The following is a 10,614-nucleotide window of genomic DNA, read 5'->3' as shown; positions in this document are numbered from 1 at the left end:
TGTTTTGGAGTTAGGCTAGTATTTACATGCTAGCTGTTTTGGCTAATTTAAGCTTTTTTCAGTTTTTTAGAATATTTTTAAGTTTAGCTATTTTGTCAGCTACATTCTAGCTTGTTTGGCTAACCTAAATTTGGCATTTAGCTAACATTTTAGCTGGCTATTAGCTTCAGTGATTTCAGCTATCAGTTTAACCATCTTAATTCAGCTTACAACATTCACACTAGCATAATCGGAGGTAATGCTATATATCTAGTTCATAAATATGTTAAAAAGTTACAGTTTTAAAGTTTTAAAAATTAGCATTCTGCTAGCTTTTTGGACTATTTTGGCATTTACTAAGATTTTTTAAGGCAATTTTGGAGTTTAGCTAATATTTCAACTACATGCTAGCTGTTTTGGCTGATTCTGGCTGTTTTTTCTTTTTTTTTTTTTTTAGTGTTTTAGAATTTAGCTGATATTTCCGCTACATGCTAGCTGTTTTGACTAATTTAGGCTTTTCTTTTGAAGTTTTTTAGGATGTTTTGGAGTTAGGCTAGTATTTACACGCTAGCTGTTTTGGCTAATTTAAGCTTTTCTTTTGAAGTTTTTTAGGCTGTTTTGGAGTTAGGCTAGTATTTACACGCTAGCTGTTTTGGCTAATTTAAGCTTTTTTCAGTTTTTTAGAATATTTTTAAGTTTAGCTATTTTGTCAGCTACATTCTAGCTTTTTTGGCTAACCTAAATTTGGCAGTTAGCTAACATTTTAGCTGGCTACTAGTTTCAGTGATTTCAGCTACCAGTGTAACCATCTTAATTCAGCTTACAGCATTCACACTAGCACAATCGGAGGTAATGCTATATATCTAGTTCATAACTTTGTTAAAAAGTTACAGTTTTAAAAGTTTAGTAGAGTGTTCAACAAATGTTTATCCTGTTCGGGCCGCTACCTGAGGTGTGTTTTGGATTTTGGCTCCCTGTGCGATTGAGTTTGACACCCCTACTGTAGAGTATTTACAATCTCATTAAAATTTCACCAATACATTTTACAGTATGAGAACTGTATCTGATTGGTGATACCCAGCTCAATCTGTCATTTAGGAGCGTTTACATTGTACATACGTGTTTCATTAGAGGTCGGAGTTAGCTCCATAAAGGCGGACGTGTTGACACGATTACAGCTCGTCCTCCGTCAGGCTGTCAGAGAAAAACAAGGCAGCACCTGCCTGCCAGCCACACTGTTTATCCTGCAAGTGTTACTAAGATCATGTAATAAAGAGCCATTTGGAGATTTTCAGCGTTGCCTCACACCGTTGGAGCTCCAGCACAAGCCTCTCGCAAACAGAGCCGGTTATAAAATATGCAATGGGTTTTGTTTGGCTGCCGTCCAGCTGGCAGCTCATCAGGGTACATTTTTCCATTGTGTTCCCGTCCGTGTGTTTACAGAACTGTCTACCACCTACTGCTGTTGGTTTTCTGTCAGTTGCTTTTCTTTTCAAGCAGTTTGTTTGGATGTCAGTGCAAAAAAATTCAAACTTTTCTCAAATTTTAAATTGAATGAGGGGAAAAAAGTCTCCTGAGACTGAAACCTGCATTTTTTAGAAGAGTCAGAAGCCAAAAAGAATTTAAATGAGCATTCTACATCAAAGGATATAACAGTAAACACCCTGCAGTCCACTATCACACATTTTGACTAAAATACGGTTTTTTGTTTTACTAAATCCCTTTTAATCAACAAAATAAAATCCTTTACAGTTCCTCTGTTTCATGTTTTAGGTCTTTAAGTGAACAGAAACTTTATGTGAACAAAAGAAAAGCAGAAGATCTAAAACGTGCAATGGAGAACTCAGCGGTATAAGTGATATTTTTTTAGAAAAGTTTCAATTGTGTAAAAATCTGAAAGAAAAACCTTAAAGTCCCATTCTGATCATCTTTTGGGGCATTTTCAAAGCGTTCCTAGTGGTCTTTTGATTATGATTATGCTGTTTTTAGCCAAAATCAAAATATGTCTAAGTTGTGGCGCATTTTTTAAACATTTAAACAAAGGAAAACTTTGAAATTGAATTAGGTTGATTTTCATAATTAGAAAGAAACCCACAAAAACATGTTAAACACCAAAAACAACATTCTTTTCAGATTAGGTCTTTGAGTAAAAAGAAACATATATTGCAAAAACAAATATCAGATCATTTTTGTGTTATGTGTTGAATGTTGTTTTTCTCAGAATACATGTGGGATAAACTTAACTTTATTATCAATCATCCTTAAAATAAAACCGACATCATAAAAACTAAGTTAATATATAAAATCTAAATGGTGTCTTCACCTTCTTGAAGGTAAAAACGATTATCTGAGTGTTTGTAGAAGCTCATGTTCTCACAAAAGAAGATTTTTTTTTACCTTAATTTTACCATCAAACCTCATTTAAATGACATCTCTTTTCCAAGGGAGACCTGAGATAAAACACAATTTCAGGAAAACACAAAAGTTGACCAACATTTTTATAAAAGAAAAAGCTGCAGTGTTTTATTTATTCTTTTTTTTTTTTTTTTGGAAACTGTAAAAGCTTAAATCCTAAATTCACTTTTCCACTTTTTCTGCAGGACCCACTTATTTTCACCTGAGCAAAAGTATTTACATTATTTTAAATTTGTTGAATTGTTTTGAGGGTCCCTGGGTAAAGCCTCGCATGTCCCAGGAGTGACTGGACCAAAGGCCAAGTTTACAGTGTCATTATTTATTTTTTTAGGATTTTTTTTCTTCTCAAACTCCTACTTTTTCAATCATTTTCTAAGGATCTTCTTATGCTATTTTTCCCCACTTTGTTGCAGTTTGAAAATAAAAGAAAACTACTCTAATGTATCTCATATCCTGATCTATTTTAATGAGAAATACTTTTTATTTGGTATTTTACATCAGGTAAAAAAGTGATGGGGTAATTTTTCATAGCAAAAGTGTTCTAGGGTTAAAAACAGATCTTTTTGGCCTTCCAGTGAAAGTGAATGTGTGTCCACGTTTCAGACTTCGTGTTCACGAGTCACCGAACAAACTTTGTAATCTATGAACACATGTTGAAAGTTAAACCAGTTGAACTTTGACCAATCAGAGACTGATGTATATTTGTCCTTTTTAACTCACAGAAATCATGGAGGAGAAATTATTAATTGCGGTTTGTGCCCTGATGGAATTATAACCCTAAGTCTTTTATTTGTCAGAATAGAACTTTGAAAGAAGAAGTCTGAAGCAAGATTTATGACATTTACTCCACTTTGACATTTTCACCAATTCTAGCCAAATACTCTTGTATTGGTAGCAACAGTCGACTGTGAACCCTGTATGGTACAAACACACTCAAGAACCCACGTGGAGCGTGTTCTTGAACGGTGTGAACGTAGCATGATACAGATTCTACGGTCATGATGAAGATTGTGTCAAACCCGAAGATTCAACCTCCAATGTTCTCCAAACCTGCCTCTCCAGCTCTAAAAACATCCCAAATGAATCTATGATCCTATAATACACTTAACGTGTTTTCATTTTGGCTTCTGACAGGCTGTCATCACCGCAGAGCTGCTCTGAGGACGTGTTTCAGGTGCTCGGTCCAATCAACGAGCTTCTCCCTTTTCCTGAGAGAAGTTCCTTCTCCTTCTGGGAAGCGTCGGAGTCCCAGTTCTTGTCATTTCAGGGGCCCTTCGGTGATAAATGAGAGAGATAATGTATATTAAGAAAGTCCAGCTCCTCAGCAGGTTCTTTGTAAGTGACTTCAGTGGATGAAAGGCAGCCTGCTCTTCATCAGAGCGTTTCCCTCCGCTCTGTCAGGGAGGCTGTGAAACTCTGTCTGTTACTTTTCACCTTCATTTTGAATTTTTCAGGACAAAAAAAATGGATTTAGACGTAGGTGGACCCGGTCTGGTGTCTTAGCGAGCGCTGTAACCTCTCCTCCTGTATGTTTTTTCACTCGCTCACGAGTCTCGCCTAATGGGAAAATAATTAGACATTTATCTTGAGGAACAGCAGTCAGCCACAAGCAAAACAATCCCCTTTCACAGGTGTAGCTCATTTTGAACGATATTTAGCTGCTTAAATTCTATACGGCGATGTTGAGAAGTTCAATTTTTGTTTTTATTTCAAGCAGAAATACCAAGATAATAATGAACCCCAGAACTGATCCTTGTGGAACGCCACAACAAATAGGCACAAATGTGGATTTCCCAAAATTCAATATGAATTTAACTCCAACACTTATATGGGATTTTAAAGAAAAATGTACCGTTAAATGTGTAATTTTATTCTTACTTTAAGATGATTATGGTCAAGAAATGAGTAGATGTTTTGGTGCTTACAAATTGTCAGATAATTGTAAACAATATACTTATTTTTAAGCATTATACACCCATTTTAGGACACACAAACTCCAGTGATATATACCTTAAAATAAGTTTTTACAGCTAATTTCAAGATTTAAATTTGTCTTAAAGTGGGAGGTTATAACTTTTTAAGAAAAGTTCACCTTAAAATAAGTATTTTTATTCTTACTTTAAGATGAATATAGTCTACAAATAAGGATAGATGGACTGTTTTAGTGCTAAAATGTGATATAATTTGTGGGAAAATGGTAAAAATATACTTATTTTAAGAATGTCAATCTCCTTTTTTGAGCATTATACACTTATTTTATGACACAGAAACTACAATTACCAGTGAAATAGTCCTTAAAATAAGTTTTTACAGCTAATTTCAAGATTTAAATTTGTCTTCAAGTGGGAGGTTATAACTTTTTAAGTAATTATATTTTTACTTTAAGATGATTATGGTAGAAATAAGGGTAGATGGACTGTTTTGGTGCTTAAAATCTGACATTTTTGGTGGAAAATTTGTGTAAATGTACTTATTTTAAGAATATCTCCTACAATTACTAGTGAAATACACCTTAAAATAAGTTTTTACAGCTAATTTCACGATTTAAATTTGTCTCAAAGTGGCAGGTTATAACTTTTTAAGTAATTCTATTCTTACTTTAAGATGATTATGGTAGAAATAAGGATAAACAGACTGTTTTAGTGCTTAAAATAGGTTATTTTTGGTGTAAAACGAGTATAATTGTACTTATTTTAAGAATAGTTCCCAATTACTAGTGAAATATGTCTTTAAAAAGTTTAAGCTAATTATTTTCTTCTTTTTTGGGTTGCATTTCTGATGGTGATCAAAGTAATCTATTACTTGTGTGAACATCACACAATTATCATTTATGTTTAGTAAAATTGTGTCATTTTTTTTTAGGCTGGAGTTGTTATTGTTCCTTTTATGGAATTGCGTTAAAAGTTAACCCAATTTCCTGCTATTCTGTTCGGTTTGGAATAAAATCAGAACATTTTTTAGCAGAAACTCAAAGCTGAGGAGCAGAAATGGATCCTAGCAGTGGTTTGAATCGCTCAGAAGTCTCAGCAGCTCGTTTGGAACCGGAAGGAGAAGCTGGTCTGCAGATCTGAAGAATGGATCTAGAGAAGTTTAATTCAGGACTTTATACATGCATATAAATGTTTTTTTTTACATTTTAGCTGATAGGAAAGGATTAGGATGACATTATTCCTCATATTTTGACGTAGACCATCATCAAAGGAGGGAAAGTTGTCCAAATGTGTTGGTGAAACAGACCATAAAGCAGTTAAGACATCCGATCGCCCTGCAGAGTAAAAGTTTCGTGAGGCTGCATCACCGGATCCGTCAGCAGTTTGCACACAGAAACACAACTACCAAAGTGATCTCTGATCATGCTATGAGTTACCATGGAAACAAGGAGGTTAATCATGTGTCTGATTTAGATTCTCAAAGGTTTTGTACACATTTCCTCACTATAGTGCACTCTGTGGGAAGTTCACCTCTAAAATCGAGTGTGCATCGATGCTCACTACATTGGCAGACCACAATGCATTGCATTTCAACATTTTGTTTTTTTTTTTTCATCATCAGGACAAAGTAGATTCATAAGTAGTCCTCATAAAATGTTTGTATTTATTAGGTTTTTATGTTCGATAATGAGTGACGTGGTGTCTGGATTCCAATAATAAAGTCCTGCATTATATTGTTTTTTAGTATTTTGGGAGGGATTCTGGACATGATCAAGATGTGGTAAATACTCAGGAATTTGTACAAGATGATCAGGATGACACAAAACAAAACCAGGACAAGTTTCACTTTTTGTTTTCTCTGGGTGAAGAAGAAAAGTTCTTTCATAATCAAACATAAAAGCTGCAGAATGACACACTGACACCTTGTTAATACTGCATGTAGAAGATGTGATGTTTTCTGTCTATATTGATGCCAGCATTCAGGTGTTGCATAGCAACTAACACTTCAATGTTTTCATTGAGATCTGCGATTTTATTCTGATTTGTTATTCGTTTTTTCAATCATTTAAACTGACAAAGCCTTTGGAGAATAGAGTTTCTGTTTCATTTTTATTCCTTGACGTCTTGTTTCACAAAGACGTTCATTTAACCAAAGATCAGCACGAGTGTCGTAAAGTCCGACAGCTCTGTCAGTTCTCTGAAAACATGAGGAACCGTGTCAGTGTTCTGAGGAACGAGAAGCTGTGAAGACAGAAGACGGCGAGGTCAAATCAGGATCAGCTTAACGGATCAGTTGAAAGACCGGCGTTGTAAATGTCAAAAAAAGAGAAAACTTGACAGCAGGTTTACATTTGAAAATACATTGAATTGAATTATTGAAAATGAGAGAAAATAATATGAAAACTTTAAAGAAATATGGAAAATTTGAAAAAAAAGTCAATTAAACGAAAAAAGGAAAAGATGAAAGTACAAACAAACATTTTTTTTAATTGGTAAGACTTATAGTTGTTTTAGTTCAAGTTTCAAATTTACATTTTGTTTTCAAATTTTCAATATTTCTTTTATTATTTTTTCAAATATTCAATTAATGTTCAATTTTTTATGGGGTATAAAAAAAACCTCAAACTTAATCAAAAAAAGGAAAAATTGAAAGTAAAAATAATTATAAAACTTTTTTAAAAATTGGTAAGACTTACAGTTTTTTTAGTTAAAGTTTCAAAGTTACATTTTGTTTTCAAATATTCAATTTTATTTTTTAATATTTTCAATATTTATTCAATTTTCCGGTTCAAAGCTGATTTCTAATTTCCTTTTTTTTTTCAAATTTCAATCTTATTTTTCATTCACTTTAAACTGATCCTGATCTGACTCCATGAAGACCTCCTGACTGGAGGTTCAGGTTCTTCAGTCAGCTCATTAAATCTAAATTAAGCCAGATTTTCCAGATGTGTGAAACGTTTCTCGGACTTCGACGTGGCGTGGATATGAACCTCGTACAGGATCAGAACTCTTGATATCAGTCCTTTGGCTTTACCTCCTCGGAGGTCACGGTGGTGCGGCGTGTTCTAACTGCTGCCTCTCCATCAAACTCCCTGTTTGACAGACTCTGGGCTCCTTGGAGAAGTTAAACACGGGACAGCTTGAGTTTCTGTGCTGGAGTTCTCCCAACACACCTGTGTTTTCCTGCCGCTAGAGTTCTCCCCCCCGAGGGCCGGTGAGATCATGACTGCAGACGCCGCTGCTCTGTGGGGGAAACACCCAGAATGCAGCAGGTGATGCAGCAGGCTGCTCCAGAAACCTCCACATGAAAAAACACAATCTGAAGAAATCTAAGTTTACGAAAATAAAATCCTTAAAATTCCTAAAACGGGAGTTTTTGGTCGTTTTTCTTACACCAGATTTTTTTGTGTGTTTATTTAAAGACGGGTTTTTGAAATGTAAGAATTTTGACTCATTTATTCGGAGCCTGTTTTTGCAGTGAAGCTACCCGAATCTCAATGCTCCGAACTGCAAAAAAGTAGCTTAAAAAAAGGAAAATAACTCATTTTTTAAAATGGAAAATCACTAGAAAGTAGTAAAATTATCTGTTTCTGGAGTAAATAATTTTTACTGAACAAGAAATATTATGATACGATTAAAAAATAAATAAAGAAGAGTTCAAAAGGGGGAAAATAATCTAAAAAAGCTGTTAGAATTAATTCAAATTGGATATTTTACTGATAGTAATTATATTTTTTGATTGTTCTAAGCATGTTTTTTTGTTTTTATGTATCCAATTGTAATCAATTATGCGACTCATGAATGTATGACTTTAAATCTTGTAAATTTACGCGAGATTTCTTGGATTTCAACAGGTAAGCTGAATGTTTAAAACATTACAAATGTTTGGAAGTTTCTTTGTTTGACTTACAGTTTATTCATGTTTAAATCATTGATGGATCTCTGCAGAGCCTGTCTGAAGACACTAGTTTTGTGAATGTTCTCATGTTAAAGTACACGTCAAAGTCAAGGCCCGGGGGCCGGATCCGGCCCTCCGAGTAATTCTATCCGGCCCTCCAGATCATTTGATTTTATTGTTATTAATGGCCAGATGTTATCTTGTATCTTGTGTAATTTTTACTAAATATATTTTTTATAAAGAGTAAAATATTGAAAGTTATTTAAGTTTTAAGTTGATTTATTCTGGAATAATATTCCTGCCTTTTTATTATTCATAATTATGTTAAAAAGTTACAGTTTAAAAGTTTTAAAAATTGTCATTCTGTCAGCTTTTTGGACTGTTTTGGCATTTTTTTAGGCTATTTTGGAGATTTGGTAATATTTCAGCATTCACACTAGCATCATCACAGGTAATACTATATATCTAGTTCTTAATTAAGTTAAAGATGTACAATTTTAAAGTTTTAAAAATGAAGTTTTAGAGTGTTTAATAAATGTTTATCCTGTTCGGACCTAAGGTGTGTTTTGGATTTTGGCGCCCTGTGAGATTGAGTTTGACACTTTTGTGTTAAAGAAACAGAATATTTTAGTTCATCTTTACTGTTTTGTGTTCAAACGGGACGTTTCATCTGTGAAATGGGCGTACGGAACAATGTTTTCATTCTCCTTCATGATGTAAGATGACAAATGGGCTTCTGGGTAATGGAATTGAAGGCCAGAATGTGAACGTGTGTCTCTGAGCTCTTTATTTTTCACATGAAACTCTGCATTACTTTGGAACATTTTAATTCTGCATTATTAAGGTTCAGAATTTATTTGTTTTTGACTCCAATCTGGAAATAAAGCTTCACAAGATCCTCACGTCTTTCAGCTTTGTACACGGCTCTGATAAACAGACGATTCGGTTCTTTTCTCGTTCAAGACTTTTTCTTCTCCGAAATTTGTGACTTTTTTCTTGTAAATTTAAGAGAAAAAAGTAATAAATTTAGCCTATGACAATTAAGTCATAATATGTTATTTTATCCTCATAAAGTTACGAGATTTAAAGTCGTCATAAAAAAAAAGATTTTAAAGTGGCCCCAATACTCCATATTTATTATGATTAAAGGTAAAAAAAAAACAAGTATAAAAATCCAAAATGACATTTTTTTAGAACAAAATGAGAATTTTATCCTATAGTACCCATCTGGAACTTATAAAATCGTAATTTACTGTTTATTCTGAGAACATAACAGTAAATTTTTATTTCCAACCAAATGACGATGTATGTCAGTCCAACTCCTCAACATTTAGTGAATCTTAAAATGACATCCCTAGAATTTCATCAAGAATTACAGAGTATTTTGAGTTTTTATAGTCTTAAATATTTTTTTTCTATAGTTTAGAGTTCTGATGAAAAGTATTTTGACTAATTTTAATAATATTTCCTTCTTTCAGGAGTTCTTAATGAAACTAAATAATTCTTGACTGTACTGATTTGAAGAAAAACTTTAAAATGTGTAAACCAAAAATAATTTTAAACAACTTCAAAGTTAACAGTAAGTAAATTTGCTTCAGGAGGCGTTATGTATTTTATTTTAAAAAGAACTTGTCAAAAATAGATGTGAAAGTTGTTATCCATAGAAAAATGTAACATCGTTATAATTAAATTGTCATAAAAGTTGACTTTATAGCCACACAAACACATAAATAAAGTGGATTTTTCTGAAAGGTGAGTTGAGATTTTTCGGCTGTCGCTTGTTTTTGGTCAATAAGAAACTCAACCAAATGATGCTTTCAGTTTTCAGTTAAACCTCTGCTCTAGATAACATTAGATTTGTCTTTAGTTTGTTAATTATCAGAAATGAACCTTTAAAACGTATAAAAACTTGTTGAAGAAGAATTAACCAACACAGAAAAAACCCACCAAAAACTCCCAACAGCTCCCATCAATCTGCAGCCATGTATGATCTCCAGGCCGATGGAGACCAAGCCTATTGATTCTAGATAACGTTGCCATGGCGACCTGAAAACTCTTATATCAGTGAAGGCGCCAAATATTGACTTTCTCCTGCAAATATGAAAAGTGGCACGCATGTTTTGACACATGAGAATGACACACGACTCGCCGTGAATGTACGCTTGACATCAAAGTGCCTCTGGTATGTTCAGCCCCTCCTGCACACGAATGGGGGGCGGGGCCAGAGGGCGGGGCCGGCCGGTGGAGTGTGGGTTGCTGGTAGTCGCGTTAATCAGTGATTTTTGTTTTTCTTCCTTTTTTTGAATTCTTTTCTCCATTGTTCAGGCTGGACTCAGATCCTCCAGGTGTGTCGGTCCACCTGTAGATCCTCCTCAGGTCGTCTGGGAGGTC

This window comes from Oryzias melastigma, linkage group LG22, assembly GCF_002922805.2.
Source record: "Oryzias melastigma strain HK-1 linkage group LG22, ASM292280v2, whole genome shotgun sequence".
NCBI classification, from domain to species: Eukaryota; Metazoa; Chordata; class Actinopteri; order Beloniformes; family Adrianichthyidae; genus Oryzias; species Oryzias melastigma.
Note: the sequence above shows the minus strand (reverse complement) of the source record.